The following is a 23,256-nucleotide window of genomic DNA, read 5'->3' on the forward strand; positions in this document are numbered from 1 at the left end:
GGGTACACTGTGTTCCACAGGGAATAAATCGGGGATGACCTAAATCAGTTCCTCATGGGAGGGGACGCACCGTAGCGGGCAGAAGAACCCGGCGTCCAAAGGAATCGTCCTGGGAGGCGGGAGTATCAAAGACATAAAACCTAATAAACGTGTTCACTGACGACCACGTAGCCGCCTTGCACAATTGTTCAGCGGACGCGCCTCGGCGGGCCGCCCAAGAAGGTCCAACACACCGAGTAGAATGGGCTTTGATAGCAGCAGGAGCTGGAAGACCAGCCTGTGCATAAGCATGTGTAATCACCATTCTAATCCATCTGGCCAAGGTTTGCTTATTCGCAGGCCAGCCACATTTGTGAAAACCAAAAAAAGTACAAAAAAGGGTATCAGACCTCCTGAGAGAGGCAGTCCTCTCCACATATATACGGAGAGCCCGTACCATATCCAAAGACGGCTCTTTGGAGGACAAACCAGAAGAGATAAAAGCCAGAACCAATCTCTTGGTTAAGATGGAAAGATGACACCACCTTAGGTAGATAACTGGGAAGAGTTCTAAGAACTGCCCGGTCACGGTGAAAAATCAGAAAGGGTGGACGACAGGACAAAGCGCTTAAGTCCGACACCCTCCTAGCAGAGGCAATAGCCATCAGAAACACAACCTTAAGCATAAAATATTTAAAGTCCACTGACTCGAGGTTCAAATGGAGGCTCTTGTAGGGCATTCAAAACAACAGACAGATCCCATGGAGCAACAGGAAGGACATAGGGAGGCTGAATCCGTAAAACACCTTGAGTGAAAGTATGAACGTCAGGAATAGACGCAATCTTCCTCTGAAACCACTCCGACAAGGCAGAAATATGAACCTTGAGGGAGGCCAGATGAAGGCCTAAGTCTAGGCCTTGTTGCAGAAAATCCAAAAATCTGAAAGTGTATACACCGTAATTCTTAGCAGCACACCAGGTGAAGTAAGAATTCCATATCCTGTAATAAATCCGTGCAGAAGCCGGTTTGCGGCCCTTTAGCATAGTTTGGACAACCGCCTCTGAGAATCCTTTGGCCCTCAGGAGTGAAGCTTCAAGAGCCACGCCGTCAAAGCCAGTCTGGCCAGGTCTGGGTAGACACAAGGGCCCTGAACGAGGAGGTCTGGGCGTCCACAAACTCTGCTTGAGGATCCCTTGTCCTTGATCCGAAGACCTGAACCTTGTGATTGTGTTGAGATGCCATCAGGTCTACATCTGGTAGGCCCCATTTGTCCACTAGGAGTTGAAAGACTTCCAGATGAAGACTGCACTCTCCGGCGTGCACGTCCTGACGACTGAGGAAATCCGCTTCCCAGTTGAGGACTCCTGTAAATGAACACTGCCGATATTGCCAGCAGATGGCGTTCCGCCCAACAAAGCATTTTCGACACTTCCATCATTGCCATGTGGCTTCAAGTGCCGCATTGATGATTTATGTATTCCACCGTGGTGGCATTGTCTGATTGTACTTGAACAGGCCTGTTCTGTATCAGTGGTAGGGCAAGAGTCAAAGCATTGAACACTGCCTGTAATTCCAGAATGTTTAATCGGGGAGGAGAGATTCCTCCTTGGTCCACCGACCCTGGAGAGAATGTTGCTCTATCACCGCACCCCAACCCCATAGACTGGCGTTCGTTGTCAGTAGGACCCAGAAGGGAAAGCCCCTGCTCAACTGACAGACGAACCTCCGGAGTCAAGGAGATCATTTGAAACCTGATCCGATGAGGCAGGCCGTCCCACTTGTAAAGGATTAACCTCTGCAGAGGGCGGGAATGAAATGGAGCGTACTCTTCCATGTCGAAAGCCAACACCATAAAGCCTAGTACTTGCATCGCCGAGTGTATCAACACACTTGTGCGAGAGAGGAAGTATCTGATCCTGTCCTGAAGTTTTAGGACATTCCCTGGAGACAAACAGCCGTTGACTGTGTGTGTGTCCAGAAGTGCCCCCAGGTGCATCATGCACCGAGCAGGGACCAGTGAGGACTTCTTCCAGTTGATGAGCCACCTGTGGGCTTGTAGGAATTGGACCATCAGTTCCAGATGACTGAGGAGGGTATCTTGGGAGTTCGCCAGGATCAGCAAGTCGTCAGATACGGCAGGATCCTGATTCCCTGACGGCGGAGAAGGGTCATCATCACGGCCATGACCTTGATGAAGATCTGAGGGGCCATGGCCAGTCCAAATGGCAGAGCCCGGAATTGATAGTGTAGGTTGCCAATGGCAAACCGCAGATATTGCTGATGCGATAAGGCAATAGGTATATGCAGGTAAGCATCCTGTATGTCCAGGGATACTATATAGTCTTCAAGTTCCATGGCCAGTACAATAGAGCGCAGAGTTTCTATACGGAAAATGGACATTCTCACAAATTTGTTCAAGGATTTGAGGTTGAGTATAGGCCGGAAGGACCCATTGGGTTTTGGGACTAGAAACAGGGTCGATTAGTATCCCCTGTCTCTCTGGGACAGAGGTACCAGCACTACCACTCCTGTGTCTAGGAGGAATCGCACAACCAGGAGTAAAGCTTGCGCTTTCAACGGACCCGAAGGGGTAACAGTCGAGCAGAACTGGCGATGGGACGTCTCTTGGAAGAGATTGCGTACCCGTGAGAGACAACTTCCCACACCCAGGCGTTCGAAGTGGTCTTTAACCAGGCCTGGGTAAACTGCAGAAGTCGGCCACCCACCCTGGGTTCCCCCAGGGAGAGGCCCGCCCCGTCATGCAGCAGGCTTGTCTTGTTTGGAAGCAGGCTGATGGGCAAGCCCAGGATTGTTTAGGTTTGGTCTCATTGGTTTTGAAAACACGAGCCTGTCTCGGGTACGCCTAACCCTTTTCTTCCCTGTAGGTTGAAAGGAACGAAAAGTGGTACTCTTTACCTTCGGTGCAGAAGGATTAGTACTTGGGAGAAACGCAGTCTTAGCAGTCACCAAGTCAGTCACAATCTTATTCAGAACCTCCCCAAATAGGATGTCTCCCTTAAAAGGGAGCACCTCCAAGGTCTCTTTGGAGTCCAGGTACACCTTCCATGACATCAACCACAGAATTCGGCGAACCAGTATAGATGTAGTGGACGCCTTGCTTGGCCGCCATCACAACTGCCTCAGAAGACGTCTCCTGTATATAGTGGGAGGCGGTGGTAATATGAGACCGATATTGTCTGGCAGTATCAGAAATATCCTGAGGCAGCTCGTCCTCTAATGCCTGAACCCATGCTTCAATTCCTTTTGCAGCCCAGATAGCTGCTATGGTGGGTCTATGTACAGCACCGGTAAGGGAGTAAATAGACTTCAGGCAACCCTCCACCCGCTGATCCGTCGGTTCCTTCAGTGAGGTGACAGGCAGAGTAGATGACACCACAAGACGGGGACATGAAGAGTCCACCGGCGGTGGATTTTCCCACTTTGTATCTGGGTAGACAGAGTGTCAAGCCCAGGGCGTATTAACTACAGGGACAATATGTGGCTGCAATGGCACAGGAGCATTGGCGTTTCTATAATAGGTGCAGTGTGTGCGAGGCACACGGGCCCCCCAGGTCTAGGGGGGCACACACTGCACCCATTTGCTTAATACTTACCTCTCTGAAGTCCCCCGTCGAAGCCATCCCTTTTTCGGAAGCGCAATAGAGTTTGAACACTAGGGGGAACAAACTCTATTGCGCCTGCTGAAAACCCCAGAAAGGTGGCATGGCGGCCATTTTTCCGGAGTTTTGCGCATGCGCAGTAGCAAAATCTTCAGGAAAATGGCCGCTGCGCCGTGTTCCCAGAGGTTTGCGCATGCGCAATAGAGTCTGGTCTCAGACTCTATTGCCGCTGCGGAGAAGGATGGTACCGCCGGGGGACCCAGGAGAGGTAAGTATTAAATGCTGTGCCTCGGTCAGAGAGGAGGGGGCCCCTGAAGCAGAAGGCTGCACACGGGCCTCCTCCTCTCTTAAAATGCCCCAGCACAGGAGGTCCCACAGGGGGCGTAAGACTTGTCACCAGCATATTCAGCATACTTGAGCACGCTGCCCAAGGTGGTTCCTGATTGGCCACAGGGGCTGCGGTCTGACTGGGAAGATGTATGACACAGAGTACACAAACCATCAGTTAAAACTTCCCCCTGAGGTAAATCCTTGGTGCATGATGCAGAAGCTTCCGCGGATTTCCCGCCCTGTGTGGCAAACATTATAGGGAATGTAGCCTTAGAGCGTAACAGTACAATATAGTCAGACAAATACAATACCTGCAAATAAACCCCTGATTTATGTGACAGTAAATACAGGACACAGACAGAGAATTAAAGCGGTATGAGGTGACAAATACACAGTAAAAACCCCAAAAAACAGTATATACTGTGTAGCACTATTATATGTGTGTGTGTGTGTGTGTGTGTGTGTGTATATATATATATATATATAATACACACACATATATAGATATATATATATATATATATATCTATATCGAGAGAGAGAGAGACACCCTGACGCACCTAGCCCCCCAAGGTACAGAATATAGTGATAGCATTAAGTGTGATACACGAGAATGAAATCCACACAGCAGCTACAGGCACACTCAGTCACAGGTACAATGCAGAAGTTATATCAATGCACAGTAGATACTGGATGTACAGTATATCTGAGAATACTTGTACTAAATATTCAGGTAGAAGTACACTTGTTCTTAACTAACACTGTCTAAAATGACATGTAGAATACTTAAGTGATTGCAAATTCACAGCGCTGACAAGGACACCCTCTTACCTCCTCGCTAATGTGCAGCCACGCGATCCTGGAGAGCGTCAGCGGTGGTGTGCCTGTGGACCGGTGCGCCTCCACTGCAAGTACCCGGGAACCATCCGCGGGAGTATGCAGCGCTGCTGGGGAGGTGATGGAGCCGCAGCACATGTCATAATGACATAGAAAGTGCTGCAGCCCTTGAAGTCTTCTAAAAAGCTCTTTTCAGGGCTGCCTAGCGCAGCACCCCGCCTTCCTGTTAAGTGACACCAACTTACAAACTGAGCTCCAGTGTCCGGAGGCGGGGTTATAGAGATGGCCATGCAATACATCCTGGGAACAGTCAAAGCTTTAGCCTGTTGGTGCCACTGGATCAAGATCCAACTCTACACCCCAATGTATTCCCTGTGGAACACAGTGTACTCTGCTGCAGAAATTATGCTGTTTTCCATTATTGACTTAAAATTTGTGTTAATAAAAATTAATAATGAGACAGTCAGCGTGTGAAAATATTACCAAAAAAGTTAGATTTAAAACATATTTTTTTTTAAACCTAGTCACATTTCATCGTAGTTCTCAGCTCCTCCTTTAAAACCTGGTTTTGTTCTTTATTTTTTTTTACAATTCTACATATCTTAAAAAAGTGGCACATCAGATTCAAAAACTTCAGAGTCTGTTCTCCTGTGAAATCCCCCAGTCTCACAGACATTATTCAAACAAAATGATCAAGTAGCTCAGTCCATTTTTTGTTCTTTAAATGACAATGTTCGGCTGCTTATTGTTTAAAATAAAATGGTTGCTATTTTCCTCATGCGTATCAGAAGAGCACCGTCATTTTTATGCAGCTGTAAGAAAAAAGTGGGAGAAAAGATAAATAAAAATGTACTGTATTATTTGCAGAACTAACACACAGTTTAAATAAGCAAATGAGACCTTTCCATGAAATGTGTAAAATAATAAGATGTAAATTATAACTAAAAACCAGATGACTGTAACAGGCAATTAAGTATAGTTAAATAAAAAATAACAAGGAATAAAACACTTACAAAGCATACAGCGGGAGCAGTGTGTGTGTTTCGCAGGGACGTGCAGTCAGGGTAGGCAGTGCCTCCCCTGTTATAATGATTAAAATAATAAAAAGAATCTGTGATAAATATCTTCTTTTATTATTGTAACCATTTCCCCCCTAGTAAATCCCTGCATCTTAGGGTGGGAGGCAGTGGGAGAGGTGCCTCCCACTGGCTAACATTAAAGTCCGGGCAGCGGGGGGCGGGCAGGGCGAAGCAATGGGCTGTAAAAGCCCACTGAAAATGTATGGTGAAGCGACACCTATACTGGTGCCTCAATGACACTAGCGTGCATTCATACCACATGAATGCACGCCCCTGTCAGTCCCCCAGATGTGATTGGGCCAGCGGATCCACTGGATCTGCTGGCCAGCGGGCACATGAGGCGGCGCGACGCATCAGGCAACGTGGCGGCGGGACCTGGCGGAGAAAGGGTGGCTGGCGGCAGACCTGGATCCGAGAGGATCCAGCCCCTGCCAGCCACTCTGCAGAGTTCGTCAACTTCCAATTTCAAAAATGGCGCCTCAGGTGTTTTTGTTTTTATTTTAATATTTTCTTTACAGGCAGACTACGGGTGCCAGCGGGTCCTTAATGTCCGGGCATGCTGGCACTTGTGGTTCTCCAAGTACCGGCATGCTTGGGCAGGCTTGCTGGGACCTGTAGGCCGACTGTAAAGAACAATATTAGTTTGCCATGAACCCCGCACACACCGCCACCAGGGGTGCGGGGCATCGCTAATCAAAAGAATAACAAATAATGGCAACCTGTAGCTCGAATTGCTCTTCACTACATAATGTAGGACCCAAATAAAGCAGTACCTATTTATTCCATGTAAACACAATGTCAGTTAAAATTGCAAATACAAGCCAGGGCATTGCATGCAGAGTGCAATCAGAACACGGACAGGATGCTGCAAGAGTATTATTCAGAGGGCAAGATCGTTGACCGTTTTCAAGAGTGTTCCGTTTCATATAGGTTTTGTCTGGTGTTCTTTTAGTAAACAAGAGTTACTGGAATCCCCTATTTAATGCATCATGATGGTCAATCACAGTTAGATGCATAGTGTAATAATGAAATAATCCTGACAACTGCACCATATAAAGTGATAAAACATGATTGGACCATGATTTATTTGATTGAGAGGACATGTGCAGCTTGCAATTCTGTGTTAGGAATTACACAGTCTGCTGTAATAATAGGATTTTAATTACCTACCGGTAAATCCTTTTCTTGTAGTCTGTAGAGGATGCTGGGGTCCACATTAGTACCATGGGGTATAGATGGGTCCACTAGGAGCCATTGGCACTTTAATAGTTTGAGGGTGTGGGCTGGCTCCTCCCTCTATGCCCCTCCTACCAGACTCAATCTAGAAACTGTGCCCGAGGAGACTGACAACTTCCAGTGAAGGATTTTACACAGATAGTGGCGAGATTCATACCAGCTCACACACAAGGCAAACCAAGCTAACTAGCTTGAAACATCAGCAACGGCTGAACAATATTACTTAACCAAGTAACAAAACAGTACTTAACCAAGAACTAAGGATTACTAAACTAAGTAACCACTGCAAGATCACGAAGTGCTGGACGGGCGCCCAGCATCCTCTATGGACTACGAGAAAAGGATTTAACGGTAGGTAATTAAAATACTATTTTCTCTTACGTCCTAGAGGATGCTGGGGTGCACATTAGTACTATGGGGATGTACCAAAGCTCCCAGAACGGGAGGGAGAGCGCGGAGGCTCCTGCAGAACTGATTGAGCAAACTTCAGGTCCTCAGTGGCCAAAGTATCGAACTTGTAGAACCTTGCAAACGTGTTCGACCCAGACCAAGTAGCTGCTTGGCAAAACTGTAAAGCAGAGACATCCCGGGCAGCCGCCTAGGAAGAACCCACCTTACGAGTAGAGTGGGCCTTAACCGACGTAGGACATGGCAATCCTGCCGTAGAATACACGTGCTGGATAGTGAACCTTATCCAGTGAGAGATCGTCTGCTTAGAAGCAGGACACCCAAGTTTCATGGGATCATACAGGACAGAGAGTCCGATTTTCTGTGACGAGCAGTCCTCTTCACTTAGATTTTCAGAGCCCTTACAACATTAAAGGACTTTGAAGAAACTGAGGAGCCAGTAGCAACTGGCACCACAATAGGTTGGTTGATATGAAATGCCGACACAACCTTCAGAAGGAACTTCTGACGTGTCCGGAGCTCAGCTCTATCTTCGTGGAAGATCAAGTAGGGGCTCTTACAAGACAAAGCCCCCAACTCTGACACACATCTAGCAGAGGCTAAGGCCAACAAAGTGACAGCCTTCCATGTGAGAAATTTGACCTCAACCTCCGGTAGAGGCTCGAACCAATCCGATTGGAGGAACTGTAACACCACATTAAGATCCTAGGGCGCCGTAAAGGGAGGCTGGATGTGCAGAACCTCTTTCAGAAAAGTCTGAACCTCAGGGAGGGAAGCCAACTGTTTCTGGAAGAAATTGGATAGGGACGAAATCTGGACCTTTACGGATCCCAACCTCAGGCCCATATCCACACCTAAATATATAAAAAACAAGTAGCAGCGCTTATTCAAAATACATACATAAAAATGTGTCTTTAAAAGATAATTTTTAAAAAGAACAATGTACAATACATGATAGGTATGAGAATAAATGAATATATCTCATATGGAAACCTAAATAAGTCCCGTACAATTGTGCAGATCACAATGAATATATTAAACAAATGTTCATTGGCCTTCAAGGACCCTTTATAGGAAATATTTGTGGACACAGTTTGTATAGGTAACATTACCAGTAGGAGCCGCTGGAGGAAGATCTGTGACTTTGATCCATTAGAGCTTTTTGGAATTAAAGTTGTCCTCACTAGTGTGCGGTATCCAATCCGGATAATGTACTTCGAGACAAAATAAGCCAAAGAACTGGCAGTGTCCACCGACTGCTGGGTCCGATCGGGTCCGTTGATGCAGCGGATAGCAAGTGAAGGGGTCTGCTGACGGGGAGGTATAGGTTCCAAATTTTGACGCGTTTCACTGCTGTCTAGCAGCTTTATCAAAGGTCCTTTGACTTAGTTAGGTTTCCATACGAGATATGTTCATTTATCCTCATACCTATCATGTATTGCACATTGTTCTTATTAAAAATTATCATTTAAAGACATTTTTATGTATGTATTTTGAATAAGCGCTGCTACTTGTTTTTTATATATTTCTATGTTTATGTGAATTGACTATTCTTAATTAGCAGCAGCTTATTGAGAGGAGCCCCTGGTTAGCGCCGAAGCAAGTTTTCCTTTTGGTAAATTTCTTTAGCATCCATATCCACACCTGCTTGCAGGAAGAGGAGAAACCGTCCCAGTTGAAACTCCACCGTAGGAAACTTCTTAGACTTACACCAAGATACATATATTTTTTCCAAATACGATGGTAATGTTTATATGTTACTCCTTTTCTAGCCTGTATCAGGGTAGGAATAACCTTGTTCAGAATGCCTTTCCGAGCTAATATCTGGCATTCAACCTCCATGCCGTCAAACGCAGCAAGTCTTGATAAGCGAACGGCCCCTGCTGCAGCAGGTCCTCCCGAAGAGGAAGAGGCCTCGGCTCTTCTAGCAGTAGATCCGCGTACTAAGCCCTCCTCGGCCAGTCTGGAACAATGAGGATTGCCTGAACTCTTGTTCTCCTTATAAGTTTTAGAACTCTTGGAATGAGTGGAAGTGGAGGAAACACGTACATCGACTGGAACACCCACGGAGTCACTAGGGCGTCCACCGCCACGGGTTGCCGGTCCCTCGACCCGGAACAATACCAGCGAAGCTTCTTGTTGAGACAAGAGGCCATCATGTGTATTTGAGGTACACCCCAAAGATCTGTTACCTCCGCGAACACCACCGGATGGAGTCCCCACTCCCCTGGATGGAGATAGTGTCTGCTGAGGAAGTTCGCTTCCCAGTTGTTTACTCCCAGAATGAAGATTGCCGACATCGCCAATGCGTGTTTTTCTTAGAGATGAGCGGGTTCGGTTTCTCTGAATCCGAACCCGCCCGAACTTCATGGTTTTTTTCACGGGTCCGAGCAGACTCGGATCCTCCCGCCTTGCTCGGTTAACCCGAGCGCGCCCGAACGTCATCATGACGCTGTCGGATTCTCGCGAGACTCGGATTCTATATAAGGAGCCGCGCGTCGCCGCCATTTTCACACGTGCATTGAGATTGATAGGGAGAGGACGTGGCTGGCGTCCTCTCCATTTAGATTAGAAGAGAGAGAGATTGACCTGATTTACTGGAGCTTAGGAGTACTGTAGAAGTGTAGAGAGTGCAGAGTTTACTAGTGACTGACCACAGTGACCACCAGACAGTGCAGTTTTATTTAATATATCCGTTCTCTGCCTGAAAAAAACGATACACACAGTGACTCAGTCACATACCATATCTGTGTGCACTGCTCAGCCCAGTGTGCTGCATCATCTATGTATATATATCTGACTGTGCTCAGCTCACACAGCTTATAATTGTGGGGGAGACTGGGGAGCACTGCAGTGCCAGTTATAGGTTATAGCAGGAGCCAGGAGTACATATTATATTAAAATTAAACAGTGCACACTTTTGCTGCAGGAGTGCCACTGCCAGTGTGACTGACCAGTGACCTGACCACACTGACCACCAGTATAGTTAGTAGTATACTATATTGTGATTGCCTGAAAAAGTTAAACACTCGTCGTGTGACTTCACTTGTGTGGTGTTTTTTTTTTCTATAAAAAACTCATTCTGCTGACAGACAGTGTCCAGCAGGTCCATCATTATATAATATATACCTGTCCGGCTGCAGTAGTGATATATATATATTTTTTATATCATTATTTATCATCCAGTCGCAGCAGACACAGTACGGTAGTTCACGGCTGTAGCTACCTCTGTGTCGGCACTCGGCAGTCCATCCATAATTGTATACCACCTACCCGTGGTTTTTTTTTTCTTTCTTCTTTATACATACATACATACATACTACTACATCTCTTTATCAACCAGTCTATATTAGCAGCAGACACAGTACAGTACGGTAGTCCACGGCTGTAGCTACCTCTGTGTCGGCACTCGGCAGTCCGTCCATAATTGTATACCACCTACCCGTGGTTTTTTTTTCTTTCTTCTTTATACATACATACATACTACTACATCTCTTTATCAACCAGTCTATATTAGGAGCAGACACAGTACAGTACGGTAGTTCACGGCTGTAGCTACCTCTGTGTCGGCACTCGGCAGTCCGTCCATAATTGTATACCACCTACCCGAGGTTTTTTTTTCTTTCTTCTTTATACATACATACATACTACTACATCTCTTTATCAACCAGTCTATATTAGCAGCAGACACAGTACAGTACGGTAGTCCACGGCTGTAGCTACCTCTGTGTCGGCACTCGGCAGTCCGTCCATAATTGTATACTAGTATCCATCCATCTCCATTGTTTACCTGAGGTGCCTTTTAGTTGTGCCTATTAAAATATGGAGAACAAAAATGTTGAGGTTCCAAAATTAGGGAAAGATCAAGATCCACTTCCATCTCGTGCTGAAGCTGCTGCCACTAGTCATGGCCGAGACGATGAAATGCCAGCAACGTCGTCTGCCAAGGCCGATGCCCAATGTCATAGTACAGAGCATGTCAAATACAAAACACCAAATATCAGTAAAAAAGGGACTCCAAAACCTAAAATAAAATTGTCGTCGGAGAAGCGTAAACTTTCCAATATGCCATTTACCACACGGAGTGGCAAGGAACGGCTGAGGCCCTGGCCTATGTTCATGGCTAGTGGTTCAGCTTCACATGAGGATGGAAGCACTCAGCCTCTCGCTAGAAAAATGAAAAGACTCAAGCTGGCAAAAGCAGTAGCACCGCAAAGAACTGTGCGTTCTTCGAAATCCCAAATCCACAAGGAGAGTCCAATTGTGTCGGTTGCGATGCCTGACCTTCCCAACACTGGACGTGAAGAGCATGCGCCTTCCACCATTTGCACGCCCCCTGCAAGTGCTGGAAGGAGCACCCGCAGTCCAGTTCCTGATAGTCAGATTGAAGATGTCAGTGTTGAAGTACACCAGGATGAGGAGGATATGGGTGTTGCTGGCGCTGGGGAGGAAATTGACCAGGAGGATTCTGATGGTGAGGTGGTTTGTTTAAGTCAGGCACCCGGGGAGACACCTGTTGTCCGTGGGAGGAATATGGCCGTTGACATGCCTGGTGAAAATACCAAAAAAATTAGCTCTTCGGTGTGGAGGTATTTCAACAGAAATGCGGACAACAGGTGTCAAGCCGTGTGTTCCCTTTGTCAAGCTGTAATAAGTAGGGGTAAGGACGTTAACCACCTCGGAACATCCTCCCTTATACGTCACCTGCAGCGCATTCATAATAAGTCAGTGACAAGTTCAAAAACTTTGGGTGACAGCGGAAGCAGTCCACTGACCAGTAAATCCCTTCCTCTTGTAACCAAGCTCACGCAAACCACCCCACCAACTCCCTCAGTGTCAATTTCCTCCTTCCCCAGGAATGCCAATAGTCCTGCAGGCCATGTCACTGGCAATTCTGATGATTCCTCTCCTGCCTGGGATTCCTCCGATGCATCCTTGCGTGTAACGCCTACTGCTGCTGGCGCTGCTGTTGTTGCTGCTGGGAGTCGATGGTCATCCCAGAGGGGAAGTCGTAAGACCACTTTTACTACTTCCACCAAGCAATTGACTGTCCAACAGTCCTTTGCGAGGAAGATGAAATATCACAGCAGTCATCCTACTGCAAAGCGGATAACTGAGGCCTTGGCATCCTGGGTGGTGAGAAACGTGGTTCCGGTATCCATCATTACTGCAGAGCCAACTAGAGACTTGTTGGAGGTACTGTGTCCCCGGTACCAAATACCATCTAGGTTCCATTTCTCTAGGCAGGCGATACCGAAAATGTACACAGACCTCAGAAAAAGAGTCACCAGTGTCCTAAAAAATGCAGCTGTACCCAATGTCCACTTAACCACGGACATGTGGACAAGTGGAGCAGGGCAGGGTCAGGACTATATGACTGACAGCCCACTGGGTAGATGTATGGACTCCCGCCGCAAGAACAGCAGCGGCGGCACCAGTAGCAGCATCTCGCAAACGCCAACTCTTTCCTAGGCAGGCTACGCTTTGTATCACCGCTTTCCAGAATACGCACACAGCTGAAAACCTCTTACGGCAACTGAGGAAGATCATCGCGGAATGGCTTACCCCAATTGGACTCTCCTGTGGATTTGTGGCATCGGACAACGCCAGCAATATTGTGTGTGCATTAAATATGGGCAAATTCCAGCACGTCCCATGTTTTGCACATACCTTGAATTTGGTGGTGCAGAATTATTTAAAAAACGACAGGGGCGTGCAAGAGATGCTGTCGGTGGCCAGAAGAATTGCGGGACACTTTCGGCGTACAGGCACCACGTACAGAAGACTGGAGCACCACCAAAAACTACTGAACCTGCCCTGCCATCATCTGAAGCAAGAAGTGGTAACGAGGTGGAATTCAACCCTCTATATGCTTCAGAGGTTGGAGGAGCAGCAAAAGGCCATTCAAGCCTATACAATTGAGCACGATATAGGAGGTGGAATGCACCTGTCTCAAGCGCAGTGGAGAATGATTTCAACGTTGTGCAAGGTTCTGCTGCCCTTTGAACTTGCCACACGTGAAGTCAGTTCAGACACTGCCAGCCTGAGTCAGGTCATTCCCCTCATCAGGCTTTTGCAGAAGAAGCTGGAGACATTGAAGGAGGAGCTAACACGGAGCGATTCCGCTAGGCATGTGGGACTTGTGGATGGAGCCCTTAATTCGCTTAACAAGGATTCACGGGTGGTCAATCTGTTGAAATCAGAGCACTACATTTTGGCCACCATGCTCGATCCTAGATTTAAAGCCTACCTTGGATCTCTCTTTCCGGCAGACACAAGTCTGCTGGGGTTGAAAGACCTGCTGGTGAGAAAATTGTCAAGTCAAGCGGAACGCGACCTGTCAACATCTCCTCCTTCACATTCTCCCGCAACTGGGGGTGCGAGGAAAAGGCTCAGAATTCCGAGCCCACCCGCTGGCGGTGATGCAGGGCAGTCTGGAGCGACTGCTGATGCTGACATCTGGTCCGGACTGAAGGACCTGACAACGATTACGGACATGTCGTCTACTGTCACTGCATATGATTCTCTCCCCATTGAAAGAATGGTGGAGGATTATATGAGTGACCGCATCCAAGTAGGCACGTCACACAGTCCATACTTATACTGGCAGGAAAAAGAGGCAATTTGGAGGCCCTTGCACAAACTGGCTTTATTCTACCTAAGTTGCCCTCCCACAAGTGTGTACTCCGAAAGAGTGTTTAGTGCCGCCGCTCACCTTGTCAGCAATCGGCGTACGAGGTTACATCCAGAAAATGTGGAGAAGATGATGTTCATTAAAATGAATTATAATCAATTCCTCCGTGGAGACATTGACCAGCAGCAATTGCCTCCACAAAGTACACAGGGAGCTGAGATGGTGGATTCCAGTGGGGACGAATTGATAATCTGTGAGGAGGGGGATGTACACGGTGATATATCGGAGGATGATAATGAGGTGGACATCTTGCCTCTGTAGAGCCAGTTTGTGCAAGGAGAGATTAATTGCTTCTTTTTGGGGGGGGGTCCAAACCAACCCGTCATATCAGTCACAGTCGTGTGGCAGACCCTGTCACTGAAATGATGGGTTGGTTAAAGTGTGCATGTCCTGTTTTGTTTATACAACATAAGGGTGGGTGGGAGGGCCCAAGGACAATTCCATCTTGCACCTCTTTTTTCTTTTATTTTTCTTTGCGTCATGTGCTGTTTGGGGAGGGTTTTTTGGAAGGGACATCCTGCGTGACACTGCAGTGCCACTCCTAAATGGGCCCGGTGTTTGTGTCGGCCACTAGGGTCGCTAATCTTACTCACACAGCTACCTCATTGCGCCTCTTTTTTTCTTTGCGTCATGTGCTGTTTGGGGAGGGTTTTTTGGAAGGGACATCCTGCGTGACACTGCAGTGCCACTCCTAAATGGGCCCGGTGTTTGTGTCGGCCACTACGGTCGCTAATCTTACTCACACAGCTACCTCATTGCGCCTCTTTTTTTCTTTGCGTCATGTGCTGTTTGGGGAGGGTTTTTTGGAAGGGACATCCTGCGTGACACTGCAGTGCCACTCCTAGATGGGCCCGGTGTTTGTGTCGGCCACTAGGGTCGCTTATCTTACTCACACAGTCAGCTACCTCATTGCGCCTCTTTTTTTCTTTGCGTCATGTGCTGTTTGGGGAGGGTTTTTTGGAAGGGCCATCCTGCGTGACACTGCAGTGCCACTCCTAGATGGGCCCGGTGTTTGTGTCGGCCACTACGGTCGCTAATCTTACTCACACAGCTACCTCATTGCGCCTCTTTTTTTCTTTGCGTCATGTGCTGTTTGGGGAGGGTTTTTTGGAAGGGACATCCTGCGTGACACTGCAGTGCCACTCCTAGATGGGCCCGGTGTTTGTGTCGGCCACTAGGGTCGCTTATCTTACTCACACAGCTACCTCATTGCGCCTCTTTTTTTCTTTGCGTCATGTGCTGTTTGGGGAGGGTTTTTTGGAAGGGACATCCTGCGTGACACTGCAGTGCCACTCCTAGATGGGCCAGGTGTTTGTGTCGGCCACTAGGGTCGCTTAGCTTAGTCATCCAGCGACCTCGGTGCAAATTTTAGGACTAAAAATAATATTGTGAGGTGTGAGGTATTCAGAATAGACTGAAAATGAGTGGAAATTATGGTTTTTGAGGTTAATAATAATATGGGATCAAAATGACCCCCAAATTCTATGATTTAAGCTGTTTTTTAGGGTTTTTTGAAAAAAACACCCGAATCCAAAACACACCCGAATCCGACAAAAAAAATTCGGTGAGGTTTTGCCAAAACGCGGTCGAACCCAAAACACGGCCGCGGAACCGAACCCAAAACCAAAACACAAAACCCGAAAAATTTCAGGCGCTCATCACTAGTTTTTCTGCCCAGAGGATGATACTTGTTACCTCTGACATTGCAGCTCTGTGCTTCGTTACACCCTGTTGGTTTATGTAAGCCACCATCGTTACATTGTCAGAGTGCACTTGAATGGCTCGATCTCGCAGAAAATGGGCCGCTTGGAAAAGACCGTTGCAGACGTCTCTTAGTTCTAGAATGTTTATTGGAAGGCTGGATTCCAGGCTTGACAACCATCCTTGGAAGGTTTCCACCTGAGGGACCGCGCCCCAGCCTCGGAGACTTGCATCCGTGGTTAGAAGGACCCAGTCCTGAATCCCGAATCTGCAGCCCTCCAGAAGGTGAGGTAGTTGCAGCCACCAGAGGAGTAAAATCCTGGCTTTCGGCAACAGACGTATTCTCCGGTGCATGTGTAGATGAGATCCCGACCACTTGTCCAAGAGATCCAGTTGGAAGGGCCGAGCATGAAACCTTCCGTACTGTAGAGCCTCATAAGAGGCCACATCTTCCCCAGAAGGCAAATGCACCGATGAACCGAAACCCGGGCTGGCTTCAGGACATCCCGGACCATTATTTGTATCACCAACGCTTTCTCCTCCGGGAGAAACACCCTCATCACTTCCGTGTCGAGGATCATTCCCAGAAAAGACAACCTCCTGGTTGGTTCCAAATATGATTTTGGAAGATTCAGGATCCAACCGTGTTCCCTGAGCAGATGAGTCGTGAGAACAATGGACTGCAACAACTTCTCCCTGGACGATGCCTTTATCAGCAGATCGTGCAGATATGGGATTATGTTCACCCCCCGTCTTCGGAGAACAATCATCTCTGCCATCACCTTGGTGAACACCCTCGGTGCTGAGGAGAGGCCGAATGGTAGGCCTGGAATGGATAGTGACTGTCTTAACAGTGCAAATCTGAGATAAGCCTGGTGAGGCGGCCAAATCGGAATGTGGAGGTACGCATCCTTGATATCCAGGGATACCAGAAACTCTCCCTCCTCCAGACCTGAAATCACTGCTCTGAGAGACTCCATTTTGAATTTGAACACCCTCAGGTAAGGGTTCAACGGTTTCAAGTTCAAAATTGGTCTGACCGAACCATACGGTTTTGGTACCATGAAAAAAGGTTTGAATAATAGCCCATGTTTTTCATATGAGGTGGAACTGGGACAATGATCTGTGACTTCTCCAGTTTTAGGATGGCTTCCTGTAGGATAGCCCTGTCTGTCAGCAAAGCTGGCAAGCCCGATTTGAAGAATTGGTGAGGCGGGAGTTCTTGAAACTCCAGTCTGTACCCCTGGGACACAATATCCTGTACCCAGGATCCAGGCCGGGCGACACCCAGATGTGGCTGAATTGTCTGAGTCTCGCACCCACCTGCCCCTCCTCCAGGCTTTGAGGTCCACCATCATGCTGAGGATTTTGAGGAACCAGAAGCAGGTCTCTGGTCCTGGAAGCCTGCGGATGCAGGCTTTTTGGATTTTGCCCGACCACCTCTAAAAAGTGGTAGGAGGCTTGGACTTTTTTGCCTTAGCGGTCCGAAAGGACTGCGGTAAAGCTGAAGAAAATGGTTCTTCGTAGAAGGTGTAGCAGAGGGAAGGAAAGGTGACTTACCCGCGGTTGCCGTGGAAATCCCCGAATCCACTTCTCCTGGATTCCGTGTCTGCAGACCATTGGCGTAGTCAGAGTCCCCTGCGGGCTGAGACCGACATGGAAGATATCCGTGCAGTCAGCGTACCCAGGTCCTTCATGGATTCCACCATGAACCCCGCAGTATCCTGTATGTTACGTAAAAACAATTCAATGTCACTTCTATCCATTGTAACCAAATCCTCTAGTAATGTGCATGACCACTTTACTATGGCTTTAGAAATCCATGCACAGGCAATAGTGGGCCTTAACGCCACTCCTGAAGCAGTGTAAATGGATATGAGCGTAGTGTCAATCTTACGATCAGCCGGTTCTTTTAACACAGTAGATCCAGGGACAGGTAAAACCACCTTTTTAGACAATCTGGAGACAGATGCGTCAACAATGGGTGGGTGTTCCCATTTTTTCCTATCTTCCTCAGGGAAAGGAAAAGAAACCAGAACCCTTTTTGGGATCTGGAATTTTTTCTCCCAGTTTTCCCAGTATTTTTCAAATATACCAATTAATTCTTTAGACGCAGGGAAGGTTAGCGAGGATTTCTTATGGTCAGTGAAGTAAGCCCCCTCAACCTGCTCAGGTGTGGTGTCATTAATGTTTAACACATCTCTAATGGCCTCAATCATGAGCTGCACCCTCTTAGCAAGGGATGCTGCCCCCCTCAGCACACCCCCATCACCGTCTGCAGTATCAGAATTGGTATCCGTGTCATCTTGCATAATTTGGGCAAGTGCACATTTCTGTGGGAGCATGCTAGGGGATTTTGCAGGAATAGGGACAGAGCCTGACCAAACTGCCATAGACTTCTTCAACACCTGAGTTTCAGTCTCAGTATTAGCTACCCTAGTAGAGATCTAACAGATCTTTCCTTTGATAGAAGTTAACCACTCAGGGTCAACAATAGGGATCTGAGACAAAAGCATTACAATCCTGTGTACATGGAATGGATCCCTCCTGAGAGGAAACATCTTCTGCAGCATATGACACAGAGTCCCTAGACATGGCTATGTAAGATATTAAACACACACACACACACACGGAAATGTCAGACACCGTTTCCCCCCAAGTATGCAACAGAGAGACACAGAGACTGGAGCCAACCAACACACAGCGCTTTTTGAGGTAAAACTAATGAAACTACCAGCGCTGTCTGTGTACCTTAATAGACTACACAGACTTTACACAGCCTCCCCCCCTTCTACCGCACAGTATAGCTGGAGTTGCTTTGAGGGACAGATCTCCCTGTCAGCGTCTGTTGTACAGGAACTGCAGGCAGAAAAATGGCGATGAACGCTGCTGGGTCCGCTCTGAGAAGCTCCGCCCCCCGAACATGGTGCTGCTTCCCGCTCTTCATTATATTATACTGGCCTGAGGATTTCTGCTGGCAGCGATCCGGGGACCCCGACAGGCTTGCTGACCAGTGGAGGGTATAGGTGCTGGCTCAGGGCGCCCCTCACAGCGCCGCACTATGTACCGCTGAGCCCCAGAGCGCAGTTAGTACTGTGCTCCCTACCCTGTTGCCGCCATCTTCACACCAGCTTCCCGCCTGCCAGGGGAGCAGGTGACTCACTCGCCACCGAAGTCTTCTGGCTCTGTAAGGGGGTGGCGGCATGCTGCGGGTGTGAGCGGTCGCCTGGAGCGGCTAACGATCAGCACCCTGAGGAGCTCAGTGTCCTGTCAGCGGAGATAGTGGTTCAGACCCCGCAGGGCGAACACTACTCCCCCCCCATTAGTCCCATGAAGCAGGGAGGCTGTTGCCAGCAGCCTCCCTGTAAAGCAGGCATTCCCAACCACGGTCCTCAAGGCACACTAACAGTGCAGGTTTTAGTGATATCCAGGCTTCAACACAGGTGACTTAATTAGTAGCTCAGTTATTTTGATTTAACCATCTGTGCTGCAGCCTGGATATCACTAAAACCTGCACTGTTGGTGTGCCTTGAGGACCGTGGTTGGGAATGCCTGCTGTAAAGTAATAAACTCTAAGAAAACTTTTACTAGAGAAACTCTGGAGAGCTCCCCTACCTGTGACCGACTAATCCGGGCACATTTTCTAAACGGAGTCTGGTAGGAGGGACATAGAGGGAAGAGCCAGCCCACACTCTCAAACTCTGAAAGTGTCAGTGGCTCCTAGTGGACCCGTCTGTACCCCATGGTACTAATGTGGGCCCCAGCATCCTCTAGGACATAAGAGAAAGGTAGACAGTGGGTAAGGCCGGCAGGTACAATAGGTTGACATGACACTGGTAGACAAGTTTGCTTTTCTAGTGTAAGCACAGTGGAAACGTGTACGCTCGCCATGCTTTGGGCAAGGTGCCTTGCTCTGCTACAGCTGCTCTCGCCACAGGTTACTATTCCTGAACGTAATCCATGTGGATAGTAGATCAAGCAAAAGTTGGTAAAAAAATAAAGACCCCCCCCCAAAAAAAAAAAAATAAAATTAAAACTTGTGTCAACCATTTGTGTGCAGACCATTGTCACGTCGACCTTAAGCACAGTCTACCTTATACCTGTTAACCATATGGGGTCCACCTACTGACTGTCGACGTATACATAGAAACTCATTCTTTGGGGGTCAGAAAGTAGAGAAGTACTGTGCACACACCGATGTAGTGTTGCATATGGGGGGTAATTCCAAGTTGATCACAGCAGGAATTTTGTTAGCAGTTGGGCAAAACCATGTGCACTGCAGGGGAGGCAGATTTAACATGTGCAGAGAGAGTTAGATTTGGGTGTGGTGTGTTCAATCTGGAATCTAATTTGCAGTGTAAAAATAAAGCAGCCAGTATTTACCCTGCACAGAAATAAAATAACCCACCCAAATCTAACTCTCTCTGCACATGTTATATCTGCCTCCCCTGCAGTGCACACGGTTTTGCCCAACTGCTAACAAAATTCCTGCTGCGCTCAACTTGGAATTACCCCCATGGTGCGAATAATATTCTGCCAATTTTTTATTTTCCTATATAATAAAAGGATGCCTCTCTGGGGGGGAATTCAAGTGTTTTACATGCTGGCAGCCACTAGCTGGGGCCAGATGAAGCAATTCAAGTGTTGCTCCGTTCGGGCGATCACAGCCGCCAGCGCTGACATTACTGTTATGTTGTTCTGTCATTTTGATGGGATGGTAACTAGTTTATCAAATAAGTTTGCAAGCAGTCATTGTAAGGGATGATGCTTTTACCTTCCAATATAGATATCACATCCCTTGATATTTCTGTGTCACTTGCAACTTTTGGAAAAATCTCTACAGGCCTGTTCTATTAAAAAGATTGTCATGGCCAATGCCTATCTGGAATTTACACATTTAGGACATCACACCTATAGCTTGTTTTGCTACGTTTAAGATCTCCTAAATGAGAAGGTGTGTGCGCTAGAATTGGGCAATGTGTGTCACTTCTAGGTGACATGCAGGTTATCTAAATCCAAAATGCACATGACAATCTCCAAAAGTCACACACAAAGGAATTCTCTCTCTCAAGTGCTTAAATGAGCTGCAGCTGTTAAAACTGGGAGCTGCAGGTCAGCCTTTCTGCTAGTGATGAGCGCCTGAAATTTTTCGGGTTTTGTGTTTTGGTTTTGGGTTCGGTTCCGCGGCCGTGTTTTGGGTTCGACCGCGTTTTGGCAAAACCTCACCGAATTTTTTTTGTCGGATTCGGGTGTGTTTTGGATTCGGGTGTTTTTTTCAAAAAACCCTAAAAAACAGCTTAAATCATAGAATTTGGGGGTCATTTTGATCCCATATTATTATTAACATCAAAAACCATAATTTCCACTCATTTTCAGTCTATTCTGAATACCTCACACCTCACAATATTATTTTTAGTCCTAAAATTTGCACCGAGGTCGCTGGATGACTAAGCTAAGCGACCCTAGTGGCCGACACAAACACCTGGCCCATCTAGGAGTGGCACTGCAGTGTCACGCAGGATGTCCCTTCCAAAAAACCCTCCCCAAACAGCACATGACGCAAAGAAAAAAAGAGGCGCAATGAGGTAGCTGTGTGAGTAAGATTAGCGACCCTAGTGGCCGACACAAACACCGGGCCCATCTAGGAGTGGCACTGCAGTGTCACGCAGGATGTCCCTTCCAAAAAACCCTCCCCAAACAGCACATGACGCAAAGAAAAAAAAAGAGGCGCAATGAGGTAGCTGTGTGAGTAAGATTAGCGACCGTAGTGGCCGACACAAACACCGGGCCCATCTAGGAGTGGCACTGCAGTGTCACGCAGGATGGCCCTTCCAAAAAACCCTCCCCAAACAGCACATGACGCAAAGAAAAAAAGAGGCGCAATGAGGTAGCTGTGTGAGTAAGATTAGCGACCGTAGTGGCCGACACAAACACCGGGCCCATCTAGGAGTGGCACTGCAGTGTCACGCAGGATGTCCCTTCCAAAAAACCCTCCCCAAACAGCACATGACGCAAAGAAAAAAAGAGGCGCAATGAGGTAGCTGTGTGAGTAAGATTAGCGACCCTAGTGGCCGACACAAACACCGGGCCCATCTAGGAGTGGCACTGCAGTGTCACGTAGGATGTCCCTTCCAAAAAACCCTCCCCAAACAGCACATGACGCAAAGAAAAAAAAGAGGCGCAATGAGGTAGCTGTGTGAGTAAGATTAGCGACCGTAGTGGCCGACACAAACACCGGGCCCATTTAGGAGTGGCACTGCAGTGTCACGCAGGATGTCCCTTCCAAAAAACCCTCCCCAAACAGCACATGACGCAAAGAAAAAAAGAGGCGCAATGAGGTAGCTGTGTGAGTAAGATTAGCGACCCTAGTGGCCGACACAAACACCGGGCCCATCTAGGAGTGGCACTGCAGTGTCACGCAGGATGTCCCTTCCAAAAAACCCTCCCCAAACAGCACATGACGCAAAGAAAAAAAGAGGCGCAATGAGGTAGCTGTGTAAGATTAGCGACCGTAGTGGCCGACACAAACACCGGGCCCATTTAGGAGTGGCACTGCAGTGTCACGCAGGATGTCCCTTCCAAAAAACCCTCCCCAAACAGCACATGACGCAAAGAAAAAGAAAAGAAAAAAGAGGTGCAAGATGGAATTGTCCTTGGGCCCTCCCACCCACCCTTATGTTGTATAAACAAAACAGGACATGCACACTTTAACCAACCCATCATTTCAGTGACAGGGTCTGCCACACGACTGTGACTGATATGACGGGTTGGTTTGGACCCCCCCCAAAAAAGCAGCAATTAATCTCTCCTTGCACAAACTGGCTCTACAGAGGCAAGATGTCCACCTCATCATCATCCTCCGATATATCACCGTGTACATCCCCCTCCTCACAGATTATCAATTCGTCCCCACTGGAATCCACCATCTCAGCTCCCTGTGTACTTTGTGGAGGCAATTGCTGCTGGTCAATGTCTCCGCGGAGGAATTGATTATAATTCATTTTAATGAACATCATCTTCTCCACATTTTCTGGATGTAACCTCGTACGCCGATTGCTGACAAGGTGAGCGGCGGCACTAAACACTCTTTCGGAGTACACACTTGTGGGAGGGCAACTTAGGTAGAATAAAGCCAGTTTGTGCAAGGGCCTCCAAATTGCCTCTTTTTCCTGCCAGTATAAGTATGGACTGTGTGACGTGCCTACTTGGATGCGGTCACTCATATAATCCTCCACCATTCTTTCAATGGGGAGAGAATCATATGCAGTGACAGTAGACGACATGTCCGTAATCGTTGTCAGGTCCTTCAGTCCGGACCAGATGTCAGCATCAGCAGTCGCTCCAGACTGCCCTGCATCACCGCCAGCGGGT

At 47.7% G+C, this 23,256-nt stretch overlaps 1 protein-coding gene across 1 annotated transcript in view; it reads right to left on the reverse strand.

Moving 5' to 3' along the window:
- Window positions 1–5,317: 5,317 nt before the first annotated feature.
- The window catches only part of BAD (BCL2 associated agonist of cell death), a 71,681-nt gene continuing 53,742 nt past the window's right edge, over window positions 5,318–23,256 (reverse strand). The window contains exon 5 of the mRNA XM_063944965.1: window positions 5,318–5,579. The gene's annotated coding sequence lies outside the window, so the exon portion shown is untranslated. The remainder of the gene's footprint in view (window positions 5,580–23,256) is intronic.

This window comes from Pseudophryne corroboree, chromosome 11, assembly GCF_028390025.1.
Source record: "Pseudophryne corroboree isolate aPseCor3 chromosome 11, aPseCor3.hap2, whole genome shotgun sequence".
Taxonomy (NCBI): Eukaryota; Metazoa; Chordata; class Amphibia; order Anura; family Myobatrachidae; genus Pseudophryne; species Pseudophryne corroboree.